This window comes from Heterocephalus glaber, unplaced genomic scaffold, assembly GCF_053883595.1.
Source record: "Heterocephalus glaber isolate CG9 unplaced genomic scaffold, H.glaber_assembly_v1.0 deba00000546, whole genome shotgun sequence".
Classification (NCBI taxonomy): Eukaryota; Metazoa; Chordata; class Mammalia; order Rodentia; family Bathyergidae; genus Heterocephalus; species Heterocephalus glaber.
The window spans coordinates 7,718,734-7,737,684 of NW_028258147.1; the positions used below are offsets into that span (position 1 = coordinate 7,718,734).

Sequence of the window (18,951 nt, forward strand, 5' to 3'; positions counted from 1 at the left end):
CTCTCCTGGTTTCCTCCCTGGAGCCCGGGAAGATTCTAGAAGTGTGAGCTTCTTCCCCTTTTCGTCTCTGGAACTTCAGCTCTCTTTTCCCTCCTCTTCTCAGCAAACTTTTCCAAAGAGTAATCTGTTCTCTCATATACCAACGTTAATGGGAATAAAATAAAATATTACAAATAAAATCTAGCAGAGGAGTAATAAGCATAATAGTGATAAAGTGAAGTTTATTCCAGGAGTGTGAAGGCTTCCACTGTCAGGAAATCTACTAATACAGTTTATCTCATGAATAGAGTAAAATAGAAAAATGATGTGATCATTTGAGAGATACCCAAAAGACACTGGATGCAATCCAATATATGCATTTTTTTTGGTACCAGGGATCGAACTCAGGTCCTTGTGCTTGCAAGGCAGGTGGTGCAACCACTGAGCTAAATCCCTGGCCCTAATATAAGTATTTTTTAAAGCCCTCTTAGTAAATTAGAAATAGAGTGATAATTCCGGAGCATGATGAAGAACAAATCTAAACCAACAGCCAATATTTCTCTTAACAATGAAACATTACCCTATCACTGCACATAGGTGTCTTTGATTAGAGCAACCATGAAATACTGCATTGTTTGGAAGTTCTAGTCAATGTAATCATTAGAGAAAAAGAAAACACAATATAATTGTTGGAAAGAGCAAGACTTGATTGACTCCAGGATCTTGATTGACCTGATTGACTCCAGGAAGCCTCAATATTGTAAAAATGTCAATCTTCCCCAAATTCATCTATATACCTCCTATCATGCTAATCAAAATCTCAATTGAGTTTTGAGTCCAACTTGATTAAACGAACCTAACATTAATCTAGACGAAGAAGTTTGAGGAAATTCATAAAATTTGGAGGAAAAAAGTCTGAATCAGAGCAGGGCATGCTTGTCATATCAAATATGAAAAAATATATTTTAAGCCCATAGTAATTGCTGCAGTAGGGTCCTGGTGTCAGAGTAAACAGACAGATCAAAGGAGCAGAACAGAAAATCCAATTGGTATTTCAAGCCAGTGAGGGAAAGAATGTGCTATTCAGGAAATGCTGCTGGGATAACATGAAGACTGTTTTCTTCTGATTTGATTTGATTTACTGAAACATAAACAATTTCCATATGTCAAAGACATCATACCATAGACATGTTTACTGAAAAACGCTATTTACAGGAAAAATGTTATGATGCCTGGGTTTGCTACAAAATAATCGGGGTAAAGTTGGGAGGGGTACAGATGAAACAAAATGATGTGTTAATAATGGTTAAAGGTGGGAGGTGGATAAGTGGACCTTTATTATACTCTTCTGCTTTCCTTTATACATGCTTGGAATTTTCTATAATAGAAAGCTTAAATAATACCTGGATTAAAAATCCCAACTAGGAAAATTTGCAAAGTGACACACAAAGATAAATGTCCTTATACAAATCGCTCTTACAAAGCAATGCAAATGTTCAGTCTCAATAGTAATCAAAGAAATATAATTCTTTTAAAAGGAGATCCAATTTTAAACCTATAAGACTATCAGAGATTAACTAGAGAACGTGGTCATTTTGCTTAAGGCAAGTGAAGATGAGGGGAAAAAGGGCCTCTCATATATGGGTTGGGAGTAAATTCTGCCAACATTTTAGAGACAAGGAGCTTTTAAAATATACTATGCATTCACTCATCAGTTCAGTTCTTAAAGGTTTTTCTCATAGATACAAATACTCAAGTTTACAGTCATATGTATATATATTATTGTTTATAGGAATGAAACATTGGGGAAATGCCTCAAATATGAGTCAATTGATAATTAAATGAATTATGCATCTACACATTTAAAAAGATGATGTAGACTTAAATCTAATGGCATGGAAAGAGATGCAGTTGAGTGAGAAAAATCACATTAAAAGTAATGTGCAAGGCAGATAGGAAACTATTTCAAAAAGATGTATCAGGAAAAATATCTGGAAGAATGTATATCAAAATGTTAATGTGATTATTCTGTGGTTAAAAAGACTGAGGGTTGACTTTGCTTTCTTTTAAATCTCTGTATTTTCAGATTCTTTCTTTTTTGGGGGGAGGGGGTTTGAGACAGTGTCTCGTTATGTAGCCCCGACCGGCCTCAAACTTGTGGCGATCCTCCTACCTCAGCCTCTTGGGTGCTGGGACTACAAGTGTGCACCACCATGTCTGGCCCAGATTCTTTCTTATGAGAAGCAAATACAGTATTACTTTTATAATTAGAAAAATTAAAATTATGTCTGTTTTTTAAAAGAAGGAAGTATGGGAGGAAGGGGGGAGAAAACCTGTATCTTGTGTGTTCTTTCAAAAATACTCTAAATCTATACCAAATGTTTGTCTTTTTAAAAAAACTCAAATGGTAGGTAGTATGTTCTATACAATTTTCTATTTTTGTCCTTTCCACTTGACAGTAGATCTTGACCGATTTAGTCTTCCACTAATAATGCATGAATGTCCTCCCATCTTTGCCAATTCACTGTGCTATCAAACTTTTTAAAACCTTTGTTGAATTTTGATGAATATAAAATGACATCTCATTATAATTTTAATTTATCTTTCCCTCATAAATAAGCTTGAACATCTTTTTTATTTTTTTGGTACTGGGGATCGAACTCGGGTCCTTGCGCTGGCACAGCAAGCAGCGAAACCACTGAGCTAAATCCCCAGCCGCTTGAACATCTTTTTATGTGTGTGAGAGGAATTAGTTTTTGTTTAGCTTGAGCTTTACTCATATTCTTTACTCATTTTTCATGTATTTCATTTTGATTTATAATGGCTCTTTATATAAAATAAGTAGGCATTTGCCTATCATCTATGGTTGCAAATATCTTTTCATGATTTATCATTTGTTATCTTGTTTATATGTGCTTTATTTCCCAGTGTAGAATTATATTATTTTTATTTAGCCAGTTTAATTGTTCTTTTGTTGCACAACTTCATGAGAACAATCTTCCCTTACTAGAAGATATATATATATATATATATATATATATTCCATGTTTTCTTCTAGTATTTTTATGCCTTCAGTTTTAACTTTTAAATATTATCTCTATTACTTGATGTAAAGTAGGAATCACCTTTTCTCCTAGATATGTCCTTGCCTGTCCCAGCCTACATATTGAACAATCTGTCTTTTCCCCTTGATATGAGATGCCATTTTATTATATACTAAATTCTTACATTAATTCAGGCCTATTTCTGAGCCTTTTATTCTATTCTACTGCTCTGACTGAATATTCTCTGGTAATTCTCTATTTTAATTATGTTTTTACATAGGGCAGAGCTGATCTCTTCTTATGACTCTTATTTAAGAGAATTTCCTGGGTATCTGTGCATATTTATTTTCCCATATGAACTTGAAAATAGACTGCTTTGATTCCAAGAAAGAATTTTTCTAGGTAATTAAGTATAAAATATAATTTAAGAAGAATTAGCTTTATAATACTTAAGGTCAACAGTTTGCAATTCAAGAATGAGGTTTTTCATTTCCATTTTGTAAGTTTTTCTATTGTGTTCCTGAACAGTGTTTTATTTTTTATTTTTTATTTTTTTTCATACTGGGGATCGAACTCAGGTCCTTGTGCTTGTGAGGCAGACGGTGGAACCACTGAGCTAAATCCCCAGCCTTCCTGAACAATGTTTTAAAATTGAGCCTTGCATGTTTATTGCACTTACAATTGGCTTTTCCCTCCTATGGTATTTTTAAACTTCCTACTGCTTTGTATGGGAATATTAATCAATTTTCCATATTAATTTTATATCAGCAATCTTATAGAATTCTCACTATTTGCAATTTTTCTATCCTCAGGTTTTCCAGTTATGCAATCACATCATTTTATATTAATGATACAATTTTACTTTGTGTTTTCTAATTTGGTGCTTCATTTCTTTTTCTTATTTAAATTCTTTAATTAATACTTTTCCTAACTGCTTCTTCCTCTAGTGGGAATCTTTTCATAGTTTTAACATCAAGCTAGACAATGGATTTGGTTTGAAATAAATAAAATAGGAAAACAGTCAAAACATACAGAAGAAATAAAAATGACTCATGAATATATTAAAAGATGCTCACCTTTATGTACAGCATTATTAGCCTGCCCCTTAAATGCCAAAGTCCTAGTTTTCGTCCTTGGCCTGTTCTTTTCCTGCTGGACACTCTTTGGGCTGTTTCCTCTATTGCCCACCATGGGCCAGTGGCTCCCAAGTTTACAGCCCAGCCTGACCTTTCCCAGGGCGTCCAATTTGTACATTCCACAGCCTTCTGTGTCTCTCGCTCAAATTCCTTGCAAACCCTTCCAATCTGTCACTTTCACCACTGAACCACTCACCTCAGCCACCAAGCCTCTATCTCATTTGGTGAGTTTCATGGCTCCTGCCTCTTTCCCCAGGTAAAACCTCCTCCCTCCTCCCCATCCTGTCCATCCAATCAGGCAATCTCGCCACACATTTACCTTCTAAGTATCTTCTCAGTGTCCCCTGTTCCTCCTCTTCCATTGTTATTCCTTCAGAGCCTCGTGTACTCCCCTACCAGGCCAGTGTTGTGGGCCCCCAGATGGATGCTCCTTCCCCATCCATAGCCCTTTAAACCAGCTTCCAGACTTGGTGCAGTCCAGGTGTATTTCTAAGACATAAATTCAATCTTCTTACTCTCCTTGTAAGTTTTGCTACAAGGATGAAGTCCAAGTTCCTAGCAGAGTCTACAGGGCTCCTGAGGCCAGCTCCACTCAGCCTTCCTCAGCAGCCCACTTGGACACTGTTGCTGCCAAGGGAGACACTGAAGCCTCCTAGCAATACTGAGTGGGTCATCTGAACCACTGCCCATCCTGGGTTTAGGTGGCCTGTGTCTGCTTTGGAAGAATACTGCTCCCCATTCACCATATTTTGACTTGAGTTTTTTTAAATAGGTTTATCAAACCAATATGTGTACACAGCTAACCAAAAGTCAATTGCATCAAAAGGCTGAGATTGTCAATCCCCAGTACCAAAAATAAATAAATAAATAAATAAAGGCCGAGAATGAACAAAAACCAAGCCCACATTCTCCTTCCTCCCTGGAGACAAACACTTCTAACTTTGGCAGCTATTTCTTCTAGTAACTACTTTCATTTCTCTAACTAATATATTTTTAAAGTCATTTCTTGATTTATCAAATGTATCCCTCATTTTTACTCCTTAGATACAGATGAGGGTTCAAATCTATGACACTGCCCTACCTGGACTCTTTCATTATGTCTACTGTATTTGGTCAAATACTGTTTACATTATTGTGACTACCTGTGTCATTGCCTAACCAATTAGGACACAAAGACTAAATTTTGTGTGTGCAGATTTTTGCATTTTCCAGCAATTCCTTATTTTCTTTTTTTTTTTAATTTTTTGGGTCATGATTTCCTTTAAACAATCCTCCATGTTTTCTTCAGAAGCTCTGGCCCTTCAGGTGCTTCATCAAGTCCCTTTTTTTCTCAGGACTTGCCATGGTCCCTCCATCCTGGGGATGGCTGCTCCCTGTCTTCACTCAATGACTAGCATCCCGGGACTTCTCTCAATTGCTTTCTAGAATGAAGCCACTATTTTCAGATTTTCACCTGTTCTTCTTGGATTACTCTTTTCCTTTGCTGGAGCACATTATTAATAACTTCCTTAAATAGGGTACTGAGTCCTTACATATTTGAAAAATGTCTCTGTTCTACCCTAATGCACAATGATAATTTATCTAGATATTGAACTCTGGGTTAAAATTACTTTCCCTCTAAATTTTAAGGCTTATTTCCTCTGTATTCTAGGATCTGATGTTAGAATGAAAAATCTCCATGCCATTTTAATGTTCATTGGGATTTTACATTTTTTCTCTGAAAGTTTGTTGGTTACTCCCTTTTTCCCTGATATACTGAAATTTGAGGTTAACATACATTACTGTGGATCGATTTTCATTCTTTGTGCTGGGTCAGCTCAGCAGGCTCTTTAAAGACTTCTAAATGTCAGGGTTGAGAATTTTTCTATTTTATTTATTTGATCATTTCCTCCTCTTAATTTTCTCTGTTCTCTCTCTCTCTCTCTCTCTCTGTCTCTCTCTGTCTCTCTCTGGAACACCTATTAGTCCAATATGAGCCTTCCAAATTGATTCACTTTTCATTTATGTTATCATTTTCATCTGCCTTGTTATTCTGCTTTCTGGGAGATTTCCTCAACTTCATCTTCCAATTTTATTGAATTGTTTTATCTTCCACTTTCAAAAAGTAGAAACCTTAACCTTATCTTCAATTCTATGAAATGTTTTATTTTGGTAGCCAATTTTAAAACATTTTAATTTCCAAGAGCATTTTCTTTTCCTCTGAGTTTTCCTTTTTTAGTACTGTCTTTCTGGACATGAATTACAAGTTTTATTGTTTTGTTTTTAGTACTTTTCTTTATTTGCTTCTATTTTCTCTCTTGGTTTCCTTGTTTCAATCATACTAGAGACTCTCCTTGTGAATGGGTTATCTTTGGCTACCTATACATGTATTTAAGAATAAGACAGTGATCATTTGGGAGCTGAGTGTATGTGGGTGAGGTTCTCTCAGTAGCTGAGCTAGGCTTGGGTCCTCAGTGGGAGCTGGCTGTCACACGTGGGGTTCCTCAGTTGTTCTGAGAAGAAATTCCAGTCTCCTTGGGGAAGGGCACAGCCTTGTTTGTAAACATTCTTCTTTGTGTAGGAGTGATTGTTGCATAAGTAGACTTTTTAACCAATCCTTTTATTCTGGTACCAACTCTTACTTCTGCTTCTGCCATACCTGACCCTTTGGAAATCACTTCCTGAGGATTCACCAGGGAAAAGTAAACCCATAATTTCCCTAGGCCCTTCTCTGTGAACTCTAAGCTACTGTTTTCTCTACTCTTCTACGTTACCACCCCATACCTCCACCTGCTCTTAGGTTTCTATAATTTGGTGGAAACTTCTCATCTGTTGATGTACTCTCTTTATTAAAACATGTTAATTTTTTTTAAAGAAATCCCTTTCCTATAGTTTTGCTACTTGGGAGGCTGAGGCAGGGAGGATCACTTAAGCTCAGGAGTTTGAGATCAGGCCTGAGGATGTAGCTCGGTGGTAGAGTACTTACCTAGCATGTGTGAGGCCCTGAGTTTAATCCCCACTACCACCAAAACAGAAAAAAGCGAGTTTGAGATCAGCTTGGGCCACACACCAAGACCCCATCCTCCAAATAAAAATAAATAAAGCAAAGGGGCTGGGGATTTAGCTCAATAGTTCCGCCACCTGCCTCGCGGGTGCAAGGACCCGAGTTCTATCCCCGGTACCAAAAAAAAAAAAGCAAAGAAATCCTCTTCCAATAAGTCTAGAGAACTCTTTGAAGAGGAGCAAGACAGGAATATATGTGTTCACCCTGCCATTATATGGGATGGTTTCATTGCTGGCTGAGGTTCCAGGGACAACAGTTGGTTCTAAATCATCTTTGTGTCCCCAAATCTGAGCACAGTGAATGACATAGGTCAGTCAACAGTTTATAAAACATCCGTCAAGTGGAATTGACCTTTCTGGCCTCTTTGAGTCCCTTGTGCTTAGTTTGGTGCCTGGACTGGGAAATACAACAAGAGGACACAAAAATCATGTCACACAGATTATGGACATTGTGTCTGGAGAGAAGACAGTAGAGGTGGGGAAGTGGAGGTACCTGGGGCTTGTGGCACCTACCAATATCAGGAAGATCTCATGTAGAAGTGGCCCTCTTGACGTAGCCTCAGAGGACATGGCCACAGGTGGAAGATACTTGTGACAGTTTCAGCTCCTGACATGCAGTCCCTTTTGAACAGCCATCTTGCTGGAGATGGAGCAGTCTACCTGGAGAGGGAATGAGTTCCCTGCCCTGGAGATGTTCAAGCACAGCTGGACAGCCAGCAACACAGTTGCTGTAGTGAGAATTCAACTCACTGGTTCAGATATTGGACTAGGTCCTTTTCTAAGTTTATCAGAATTAAAGCACCCTCTTTTATACCAAATATTTGATAAAATCTCCTCTATTATTCTAAAATAAAAGAAAGTAATATGTACTTTTAAAAATAACATATTTTGAATCAATACAACTCCCTGAGATATAAAATTTAAATGGCATAATTTATAATGTAAGAATATACATTTCAACATACAAATGCAAATGCATGATGGCGTTTAATACAATGCACCAATGTGTAGAATCTTCCTGGTACTACTGGTGCAAGTGCAGCCAGATACAGGCATGCTGCTTCAATGACTCAATTACTATAAGAGCTTTGCCTTCCAAGACATGATTTTCCAAAATGATGCACAACTTTTAGGAAAATTCTACCGTACCATCTCTCTTCAATTTACCTACAGAAATAGTCTTAGACAATTCAACTGTTTTATGTGTCAACATAGCTCATCGATCATTCTGAGTAGGGTTTTACTGCTTGGCAGGGCACTTGAAAGCTATAAGAGATAAGTGCCCAATCCTGGCTATGCAGGACTGAGTAGTGCAACACCCTGGCTCCCACTCATTAAAGGTCAGTAGCAATCTTCTAATCATTGTGACAATCAAAAGTATTGACATATTTCCAAATGCCCCTGTGTTTCACTGCTAGACTAAGTGACCATAAAGTCCCTTCTAAATATTGGATCCTCAGATTCCTTCCGGACCTGGAGAGCCATCGGAGGGGGTAAGTGAGACTGACAGTCCCCAGTCTCTACAGCCATCTAGGCTGGTGGACACACAGTAGCACCTGTGTGGCTCCCTCCCTCCAAAGAGATCCACGTGCACAGCCAAGGCACCAGCAGCCTTGTCCTTGGCATTGCCCGTGAAGGAGGCTCACTGAGTGGGTGTGACAGTACGCTGCTGCAGCCACAGAGGCTCAAGAGGTGAGCAGAATGAAGGTGGCCGGTTTCCTTCAGGCACAGAGATTAGCCACACAGCAGGGTGGAAAGGAAGGGCATCAAGGTGCTAGGAGAACACCATGGAGGCCATCATCTTGTTAGTCAAGTTTTCCTGCACTTCATCTCTGGAAGATCAAACGTAGGACAGTCACACCCACGGATGGGGACTACTTTAACACCTCTGTCCTTTCCAAGAGGAGCTAGCTCTCTCTCCACCCAGAATGGCTTCCTCCCAGCACTTCTGAGATGTCAGTCTGTACAGTGGACCCTCAAGTTACAACTGGCCTGACATACAAACAACTTGGGTTAATTAGGTTAATGGAAGATGCATCTGCCTCTTGTTATCTATAGTGTGTACTCAGATAAACATCCAGATCTCAGCTGTATTGACTTACAACCAACTTGAGTTACAACCAGCCCTCGGGAACTGATAAAGTTCTTAAGTCAAGGGTCCACTGTAGTTACCTTCTGACACTTTCCTCTCCACTCAGAAACTGGTTCACCTCCTAACCTAAGCAGGAAACAAGGCACCCCTCAGTCTTACCTCTCTTTCACGTGACTGGTCCATTTCCAGTTCTCTCTTCCTCCCAGCGTTGGGGATTTATCTACTACATCCCATCCTCTCCCTCAACCTCCTCAACCTCTGCAACCTGTCGTCCCTCTCTCTACCACACTACTTCATTATTGGGTCACTAGTGGCCTAGTTATCAAATCCCGTTTCCAGCCTTCATCTCCAGCTTGAGTTTCCTGCAGCATTTGATTCCACGAACACTGCTCCTTTTGCTAAGTGATTTTGTTTCTCGGCACTCTTTCTTTCCTATTCTGACTTAATCTTTCCTGTTGTCTTTGGTGCCTCTCCCCCTCCAGTCTTCCTTTAAGCACTGAGGCCCTGCATGCTGTCTGCCCTCCTTCTCTCCCTTTTGTTCCAAGTTCTCTCTCTCTTACATATATGGCTTCACGGATGCAGTAGACTCCGAGATCTACATCCAGCCTTGACTTCCCTCCTTGGCTCTGGATCCAGATGGGGTAGCTGCCAGCTCAACTCGTCCCAACTCGCTCTTCTTCCCCTATCATTATCTCACTAAATGGTGCCCTCTCCTCTTGTGGTAGGGAGACACATTCCACTTCTCTCACTCCTATCCCATAGGCAATCAGCCCCGAAATCTAGTGGGTCCCGAACCAGAACCATCTTCTGAGCCTGGCCCTTTTCTCCATCTCCTCTGCCACTCCCTCCTCACTGGGCTTCTGGGCTCTGAGGGTCCCAGGTGGTCTCCAGGGTCACCAGGCTCTCTCTGCTCCAGTCCTTCATGGACCCTCCTAGGGTTCTCCATCACAAAGGCCAATATGACTCATGACATTTTTCTCCTTCCTTTCTGAAGCTTCCTTACTGTTCACAGCTAAGGGGCACAGCACACCCCTCACTCACCTGTCCTGTCCACCTCTCCTGTGCTTTCCTGAGCCTCTGTAGCTCCTGGATGTACCAGGCCCTGCGGGACAATTCCTTTGCACCATAGGACAGTGAAGGGCATATCCCTTGTCCTCTCACACAGTGTCCTCCTCAGGCTTCCACCAGCATGGGCACTGCCCGTGTGTCATCCTCACCCCTCAGCCTTGTTCCTCTTTGAATAAGCAGTGCCCAGCATGGTGCCTGGACACAGCAAGTGCTCAGCAATGATCAGTAAAGCAGCAGAATAAATGAATCAACAGAGGTACTGATGTTTTTTAATGCCCTCATCCACCTCTTCAAATCATTCCCTAGGACAAGGTTTAATGTTTATACAAATTATCTGGCTATCTTGTTAAAGCACAGATTCTGCTTCAATATCTTCAGGATGGGGACTGAGAGACTGCATTTCTTTTTTTTTCTTTTTTTTCTTTTTTTTTGAGACTGCATTTCTGACAAGCACACCTAGGTGATTGTTTTTTCATATTAGAGGTTGAACCCAGGGCCTCACACATGTTGGGCAACACTGAACTACATTATTTTGAGACAGCGTCTTACTAAGTTGCCATGGCCAGCCTCAAACTTGTAATCCTCCTGCCTCAGCCTCTTGAGTAGCTAAAATGACATGTGTCACCATGCCTGGCTTTACTGGGTGATCTTTATGCTGCTGGTCTACTGATCACACTCACAGGAGATGGACCTAGCCTATGCCAGTGGCTTCCAAACTTTTTTCAATCTTGGAGTCATCTTGAGACTTTTTTAATTCCCAATTTTAAAAATACTAATTAACTCAGAATATCTAAGAAAAAGAGTTGAAGGTCAGAGTTTTTAGAGCCACTGGCTGACTCCAATGCACAGTGAAGTCTGGAAGCTCCCTACCTGAGTCTTCCCTCCCTTCCTCAGTTTTGCTCCTCAGCGATACACACTCATTAGAATCACCTGGGGACCTCTTGCTAACTACTAATGCCAGGGGCACTCCCACATCAATTATATCAGAATCTCTGGGGTTGGGCCTGAGCATCGTAAAGCTCCCCAGATGATCCTAATATGCAGCCAGAGTTGGGGATCGATCCACTGTTTTCAGGCTCTGCCTCCAAGGAATAGTCACAGAGATGAAGGCTCAAAGCCTGGAACAAAGAGTAGGTATAAAGTCCCCATTTTCCAGTTATGTACTATAAAATCTCCAAGAAGTTAATTTAACCTCATCTCCAATATAAGATTCAAAGTACATGCTCCACCTGGCCCCAATTGTAGTGGAGGCTTCTGGAAGACAAGTCACCAGTGGAATCTGGAAAAACGTCGACAGCATTGCCTGTCTTCTCCTCTCTAACATGTAGTGAATGTGAGTCCCCGTGGATGAGGCTGGCTGCCAGCAGAGAAGTCGCTATCCTGCATAAACTCCCAGCTGTAAGCCCAGCTAGAGAACAGATGGCTTAGTAGCAGCCCAGCCACCAAAGGGGAAGTCACGAGGACCTGCATTTGCTGCAGGATGAGAGGTGGAATCAAACATGACCCCTGCAAAGTAGCCTGGCCTGCAGCCTGGACACTGCATGCTGCACAGTGGGCTGTTGGCATCACACAGGGCCAGGGCACTCCCGCTGTCCCTTAGCACACACCACAGTGCTGCCACCTGACCCATGGCAACAGCCTGGAGATTTGCACCAGATTTCTCTCTTATAAGCTATCTCTGTATGGTGCTGAGGGAAAAGCACAAAACAAACACAGAAATCTTAGGTTTAAATCTGGCCTATTGCCCCTGGCTGCATGAGCCTGGAACTCAGTTTCCTCTGCAGCTGTCATATTATTTCCTCTTTTATTGGTATCATGTACCAAGCTGGCACACTCCTGTCCCTGGAGGCTGCAGGAACCCTGAGCCCCAAGGTAAAAGGGCTGGAGACAGAGGAGGCAGTTTCTAGTATGGGCAGGTTCTGGCCCCTAGGTACAGGGAATTTGAGACATATATTAAAATATGTCTTGGGAGGTCGGGGATGTAGCTTAGTGGCACCGTGCCCACCCAGCAACTGCAAGGTTCTAAGTTCGATCCCTGGTACCGAAGGCGCGGGGGGAAGAAAGGAAAAATATTTCTTGTACTTATCTACAGTTAAAATTTAACTAGTCATTTATTTACTAAATCCAGCAACCCTACAGGAGAGGAAAGAAGGCATTTAAAGGCACAGGGCGTATATGAAGAGACAGGCCAGTAGGGAGAGAGCTTGCCCAACTAAAGGTTTCAAGGCTCTGGAAACTAGACAGCAAAACAAAACAGTTTTCTGTCCCCAGAGCATCTTCAGGGAGTTGATGTTGGCCAGGAAAGTCTGGTTACTTCCCTGAGTCAGGTGAGGCTGGGCTGGGGACAGGTCTTGACTCAGGCTCCCATCGTGCCACTACCTATTCATCCCAAAGGACTGAGACAGTGTGGGCTCTCCCTGGCTCTACAGGAATAAAAGTACCCTCCCACCACCTGCCTTTGAACCCTCTGCCTGCATACATGGGGCTTTTATTCCATAGACTGAGTCATTGAGGATTCACAGCACTACAAAACTGAATAAGCCTTCAAGCCTGTCCAACCCTGTGTGGGTACTGTTGAGAACTCTGAACCCAGAGAAGGATGAGTCTGCCCAGAGGCACACATCAAAGGAGGGCCTGGGTTAAATGGAACCTAGGTCTCCCCACCAACCTAGTCATCTCAATTCCATGCTCTGGAACCTACCCTGAGCTTCAGAATAGAAATGCCAGTAATTCAATAGGCTAATCTATTCATCAGCTCCACACTCAAGAGGTGCCAAAGTTGCATCCTAGCTAGAGGCAAAGCTGCAGGGAATTCTGTGCTGAAAATGGCAAAAGGCTTCCCAGGGGGCATCTGGAGACACCAGTGTTGCTTGGGCCAGGCTGTGCTCCTATGCCCACTGAGAAAAATTGCTGCAGATGTATAGAGAGCAGTGTGGAGTGGAGTCAGGAGTCCTGGGCACACAGCTTGCTCTGGATGATCTCGGCTCATATCCAGCCTTAGTTTCTTCATCTGGGAAATATAGCTATCTTACAGGGGTGATCTGGAGAGCAATGAGATTGGGCACTGAACTGGAAGCATTATAGTATAAGGCCTAAGTCCTCAAGTGTTCCTCGATGTCTTTGAGTTCCAGAGACCTAACCATGCTCTCTTTCTCACCCTGTGGGAAATACTCAACCCTTGGCTAGTTTCTTGAGCAGCTGAGCAGCTGCACCCGACCTGGTCTTCAACCTAATGGGTTTCACCTCCCCACCAGCAGATGAAATAACAAACAAGCCAATTACAGCCTCCTACAGGAACCGGGAGCACTTCCCCCTCTTGTCACCACAAAGCCTGCATCTCACAACTCCTGCTGGTTTAATCAGGTCCTGGTGCAATCCTCCCATGGCCTGCATGACATGTGCTGTCCTCCAGCACCAGGCTGAGTCTATGAGACTAGTAAATTGCCTCCGAGCACATCTGTCCATTGTCAGGTGTGGTTTGTTTGGCTGTCTAATCTAAATTAGGACAGGGGTCCTTCCTTCACCAACAGGGTACATAAGTGGTAACCAGAATAGATAACTTAGTAAGAGGAACGCTGGAACTCCGAAACTAACACACTGTCCAAATCCTGAACCTCCAGGGCTAAGGGATCCTTCTCCTACTCCTGAATGGCTGTGCCTGAGTTTCCGCTCACGGGAGAGGCTGAGACCCTGACCCCTAGAGAGAGTATCTGGTGCCTTCTTGCAACCACAGCCCTCACACCACTCCCCTTGATACTTATCTTCACTGCAGCTCATCAGACTCCTGCTACTGTCACATGAAGAGTGCTGGCAGATGCATCACCTGTTTCTATTCTGGGAGTTGAAGTGACTTGTCTGAGGTCACGTGTGAAAGACGGGGCCAGCCCACCCTCACAGGCCTACTCCAGGGTCAGTGCTAGCCCTGTGCCTGTGGCTGCCCATGGATACTCCTCCCCATTGTGAGGAAACTCCAAGTCTCACCAACTTCACCTTCACCAAAGTGGCTGCAGGACACCTCTGGACTGAGTCCTTCTTGAGGGCTGCATGAGACCCATATTTCCTGGGAATCTCTGCATAGGGAAGAGAGAACAGTGACCTTGTTCCAGCTCACTTGGACCTTTAATTCAGTCCCTTCTGGGCTCAGGGGTCCAGCTGATGGACAGTGAGGTGATCATGAGACCTCTACAACATCCTTGCAGTTGGGAATACCCCAAGCTTCATGGCCCCAAGAGTAAATTTTAGAAATTTTGCCATTTTGCTGTAGACAGCCCTCATCCTTTATTTGGGGACATGAGAATTGCCAACTAGAGCCCTAAACTGTGGGTCAGGGCTGAGTGACTTTGACCACAATGGACCTGTTCCCCACACATACTTCCCTCTCTGACAAAAGTGAAAGGGGAATCCTGTGATTTCTGAATGTTGGGGCCTGGGCTTTCATCTACAGGAAGAGGCTGAGACCCTGGCAGGAAGATCAGTTGGCTCAGTGGCAGACAAGTTACCATCAGACCTGGATCATCCTTTCCCAGACCCCAAGGCATGCAAGCCTGTCAGGGGCCCTAGGCATTCTAGTGAACAAATGAGCCAGCTCTGCCCACTAGGTCTAATTTCAGATACTAATACAATACTATTCAGGCAGCCTCTCAAGCTGTGAGTGGCATCCCTACTTCAAGTACCCATAATGCCGATGAAGCAACAGGTTCATCACAAGGACTTGCTTAAGCAGTCAGCATGAGACTGAAGAGAGAATCAGGCCCCCTGTCGTGGGAGTGGTGCTGCATCAGTCCACTCCCTACTGATCAACTGACCCTAGGACTCACGGACCAGGTGCTCCTCTGGCCTATGATGTGTGTAATCAGGCAAGGACAGCAGGAGCCTGGGCTCTCTCCTACACTCAGTGCAATGCCACGTGCTGGCTTCCAGCAGGGTGGGGCCCCTCACCATACCTTGGCCTCCTCTCTGAGTTCTCTGCTGTGTACAACTGGAGGAGAAGCGAGGCCCATATTTCACAGGGCAAACCTCCTTGAACCTGCTTGACCTTGCCAGCCCTCTGCTGAGGCTACAGCCAGATGTTACCCAGCTGAGACCAGAGGAAAGCCAGAAGCTGGGGAAAGCTTGGAAAGTAGCCAGGTGTGGGGCTAGGCAGATGGCAGATGCTTAGCACTCCCAGAGGACTGAATTTTGGGTGAAAGACCCTGGGGAGGCCATTGTCCTTTAGGGGAAGGCACATCTCCTTGCAGTTTGTATGTTCTGCCCACACTGTCATCTCTTTAGCTAGTTCACACGATGCTCTCCCTTATCATAAAAATTATTTTCTTTGGGAGAACAGCCACTTCATGGCTCCCTTGAGACCTGTGGAAACTGAGGGTTTCATGGGAACTGAGTTTAAGCTTCTATCCTGTGAGAAGGAAGTGCCACTGGACTAAGGATGCTGTCTCTCTTTCCCTTGTCCCCATTCTTAGGGATTTTTCTCTCTTCTCTCTGGTAGCTCAGCAGCAGGCAGAACAATGCTTCAGAGAAAAGGTTATTTCCTGCTGACAGTGTGCAAGGCCAGCTCCAGGCCCAGAGCTTTTGTGCCCTCCTCCCTAAACTCCTCTAACAGCCTGGACTTAATAAGGCAAAGATAACAGCAGGATCCACTTCTGGGTCAGATCTAACAAGGTTGGCCTAATCTCTACTGCCTGAAAGAGAATATCCATGGAGGAAGTGTTGCCTGGTTCCCAGGCAGGTGAAAAGGCTCGTGGTTGGTCTGCAGCTTGCCAAAGGTCTCTGAAACAGGATGGGGCAGGATGGAGAGAGGTGACTTCTCCTTGGTCTCCCCCACCTATCTCTGAGCCAGCTGAGGCATCACATAGGCCCTTTTTGCTCTTCCTGGCAGATCTGAGATGATTGTAAGAAGATTCCTGAGCAAGGAGGAGAAAGTGTCTGGGACAATATTCTAGCACCTTGCTGGTATTTTACAAACTCAAGAAACCCAGGAGTGGAGGGAGTCATAGAATGAGTTGCTACACCTTGGATTCTACCTGTGCTGGGATGTGGGGTTGAGGCTGTCTCAGAGGTCCTGGGTGGCCACCGCCCAGTGAGTATGGTCTGTATGTAAAGAAGCATCACCACAAAAATCACTTCTGTGGCCCTCTTGGGTCAGGTACATTTCCAGGGAAAACCTGCTCAGATGCCATCCCACCCAGAGGGCCCCAGAAGCATATCATCTGCATCCTCTCTGCCTATTGCTGCAGGTGGAAAGGTACTTGGGGTTCATCCCATGATCCTCTGCCCAGTGAGGTCTGGACATAAGAAAAGAGACAGAGGGCGATGAGAATGTCTGGAAGGGTATCTCAGGACACCAGTTGGATCTTTAGCATCCAGAAAATCCTAGACTCCTTCTCCTTACTTTCTGAAGTCTGACCTGCGGGAGAGGGGGGCAATCTAGCCTTTTCCCACTGAATTTAATGCATTGAGGAGGGAAAGGGGAACTTGTGGCAGGGTCCTATTCAGAGTCACTTGCCCCTTGGGCTGGGGATTTAGCTCAGTGGTTTCGCCGCCTGCTGTGCAAGTGCAAGGACCTGAGTTCGATCCCTGGTACCAAAAAAAAAAAAAAAAGAAAAAAGAAAATTCTACAGAGTCACTTGCCCCTTGAAGGAAGCCCGGTTGTGACGTAGCGAGGCCTTCCAGACAACCTCTGAGATTCTGTAGACTGACTTTTGCCCCTAGGTGCTTCTGGCCACCTGCTGGGGACTTTGCATTTGTGTGTGGCCGGGGGTGGGGGTGGGGGACCCGAAAGAAAGGTCTAGAATCAGGCTCTGGAGCTAATTAGAAGCTAGAAAGGCTGGACCACGGTTTGAGTGGGGCCGTCACTCCCTGGCCAGGCTCTGCAAAGGCCGGCAGAGGCCTCGCCCACGGGAGTGGAGCTGTCCGGGCTGTGGTGCTGAAAACGGAGAGCGGTGGCCTAGAGAGCAGCGTGCGGCGCTTGCGCTTCCGCCCCAGATGAGATGGGCGGTGGACGTGGATCTCCCCCCGCCCCTTCCTTAATTCTACTCACTCTCCGAGGAAGGAAGGGCTCAAGAGAGCTGGAGAAGAAGGAAGGCTGAACTCTGAGAAGTATATAGCCGCCAAAGCTGAGGCCAGCGAGGGGAAAGCAGGCCACTGCCCCCCTGGGAGTAGAATGTAATCTGGGCCAGCTGTAGGGGACGAGCAGGGAGAGATCTCGGATCTGGGTGGGTCCCTCGCTGACCTCCTACACTCTGGCACGAAGGGCGCATGGCAAGGAGGGGTACACAAGTGTTCCCCTGCGTATGGCTCAGATACTTGCACAGTGGACTTCGTGGGTTCACACACAGTCCGTAGACACACGGGGCACGCTCCCAGAATCACCACACACCAAGCACACGCAAGGAGTCCCGTTCATGCGTCCTACACACAGGTCAGCCTGGCCTGGACGTTCCCTCTGGCCTGTCTGGCCTGGACGTTCCTCCCACTTTCCTCGTAGGCCTCAGGTGGTGACCCCAAGGGAGGCACAGCCCCTAGGAAGCCCAAATTCCGGTTTAAGAGCAAGGAAGATTCTGGAGCGGAGCAACCAGCGAGCTCCTACGCCCAGATAGGGGTAGGTAGGGTGGAGGAGGGGGAGGTCTCCGACACCCTCCTCCCCCAAACTCCCAGTTATGGTGCCGGGGGCGGGGGGGGGGGGTATGGGAGTGTGTGTGAGTGCGACTCCCTCCCAAACTGGGGACACCCGGAGGACCAACGCGTACCTGTGCGTGGGAGGCCCCGCGTGGAGCCCCCTCAGCGAGTCCGGACTTGCTGGCTCCTCTGGCTTCCCCGGGATAAAGGTGGGGTGGGAGTGGGAGTTACCCTGCTTGCCCTCCACACGGCTTCCTGGACGTCCATGGGCAACGGAGAAACTCCGTCCCGGGCGGCAGGAAGTTGCTCGCGTTCGGATGCTGGGAGGGGGCGCCCTCCGGTCCCTAGGCTTGGCCGGGGCTCCCGCGCCCCCGCGCCCGCCGCCCTCGCCACCTCGTCGGCGCCCTCCCGCCCGCAGACTGCGCCGAGCCTGAGAGCTGGGAGCCCGCCCGCCCTCCCGGAGAGTCTGCCGCTGACCTGCATTGACGTCATTGCGTCATTAGGTTTCCCCTGGAAACACTGGCTCGCCCGAAATAGTAACACATTAATTCAGGCCGGGGGAGCAGGGAGAGACTGTTTGTAACCCTGCGGTTCACTTCGCGCGCGCGAGCGAGCGCGCATCAGCCCCCACCCCTCCTGAGGGCAGCGCCGGCCGCGCACGCCTACTATTTTGAGAACAAAGGAAGGCAAAATATAGAACCCCGGAGAGAGGGTGCAGGGGACGTCTAGACCCTCCCGCCTTGCACGCGCGCACACCCTCAACACACAAGCGTAAGCACACGACCTCTGGGTCTGTCTGCCCTCGGGCGGGCGTCCCCGCGTTCGGGCTTTCAGGCACCTGCTGGGGTGTGTGCGTTGGACGCTCGGCGCGCAGGGCCAGGCCAGAGGCAGAGCTTCCTGCCCCACTGGCGTTGAAGTACTAGATCCCTCCCGCCACCGCCAACGCGATCCAACATCAAACACTCTCCCTCCCTCT

At 45.4% G+C, this 18,951-nt stretch overlaps 1 long non-coding RNA gene across 3 annotated transcripts in view; it reads right to left on the minus strand.

Annotated features, from left to right (window-relative positions):
• The window catches only part of LOC101723042 (uncharacterized), a 35,279-nt gene extending 16,883 nt beyond the window's left edge, over nucleotides 1–18,396 (minus strand). For 2 of the 3 annotated variants that reach the window (XR_205731.2, XR_002386720.1), the window contains exon 1: nucleotides 18,107–18,396. This is a non-coding gene — a long non-coding RNA (uncharacterized LOC101723042). Of the gene's footprint in view, nucleotides 1–7,714; nucleotides 18,053–18,106 lie in introns of those variants that run through there. The other variant, XR_002386721.2, reaches the window with a different exon arrangement.
• Between the last annotated feature and the right edge of the window lie 555 nt (nucleotides 18,397–18,951).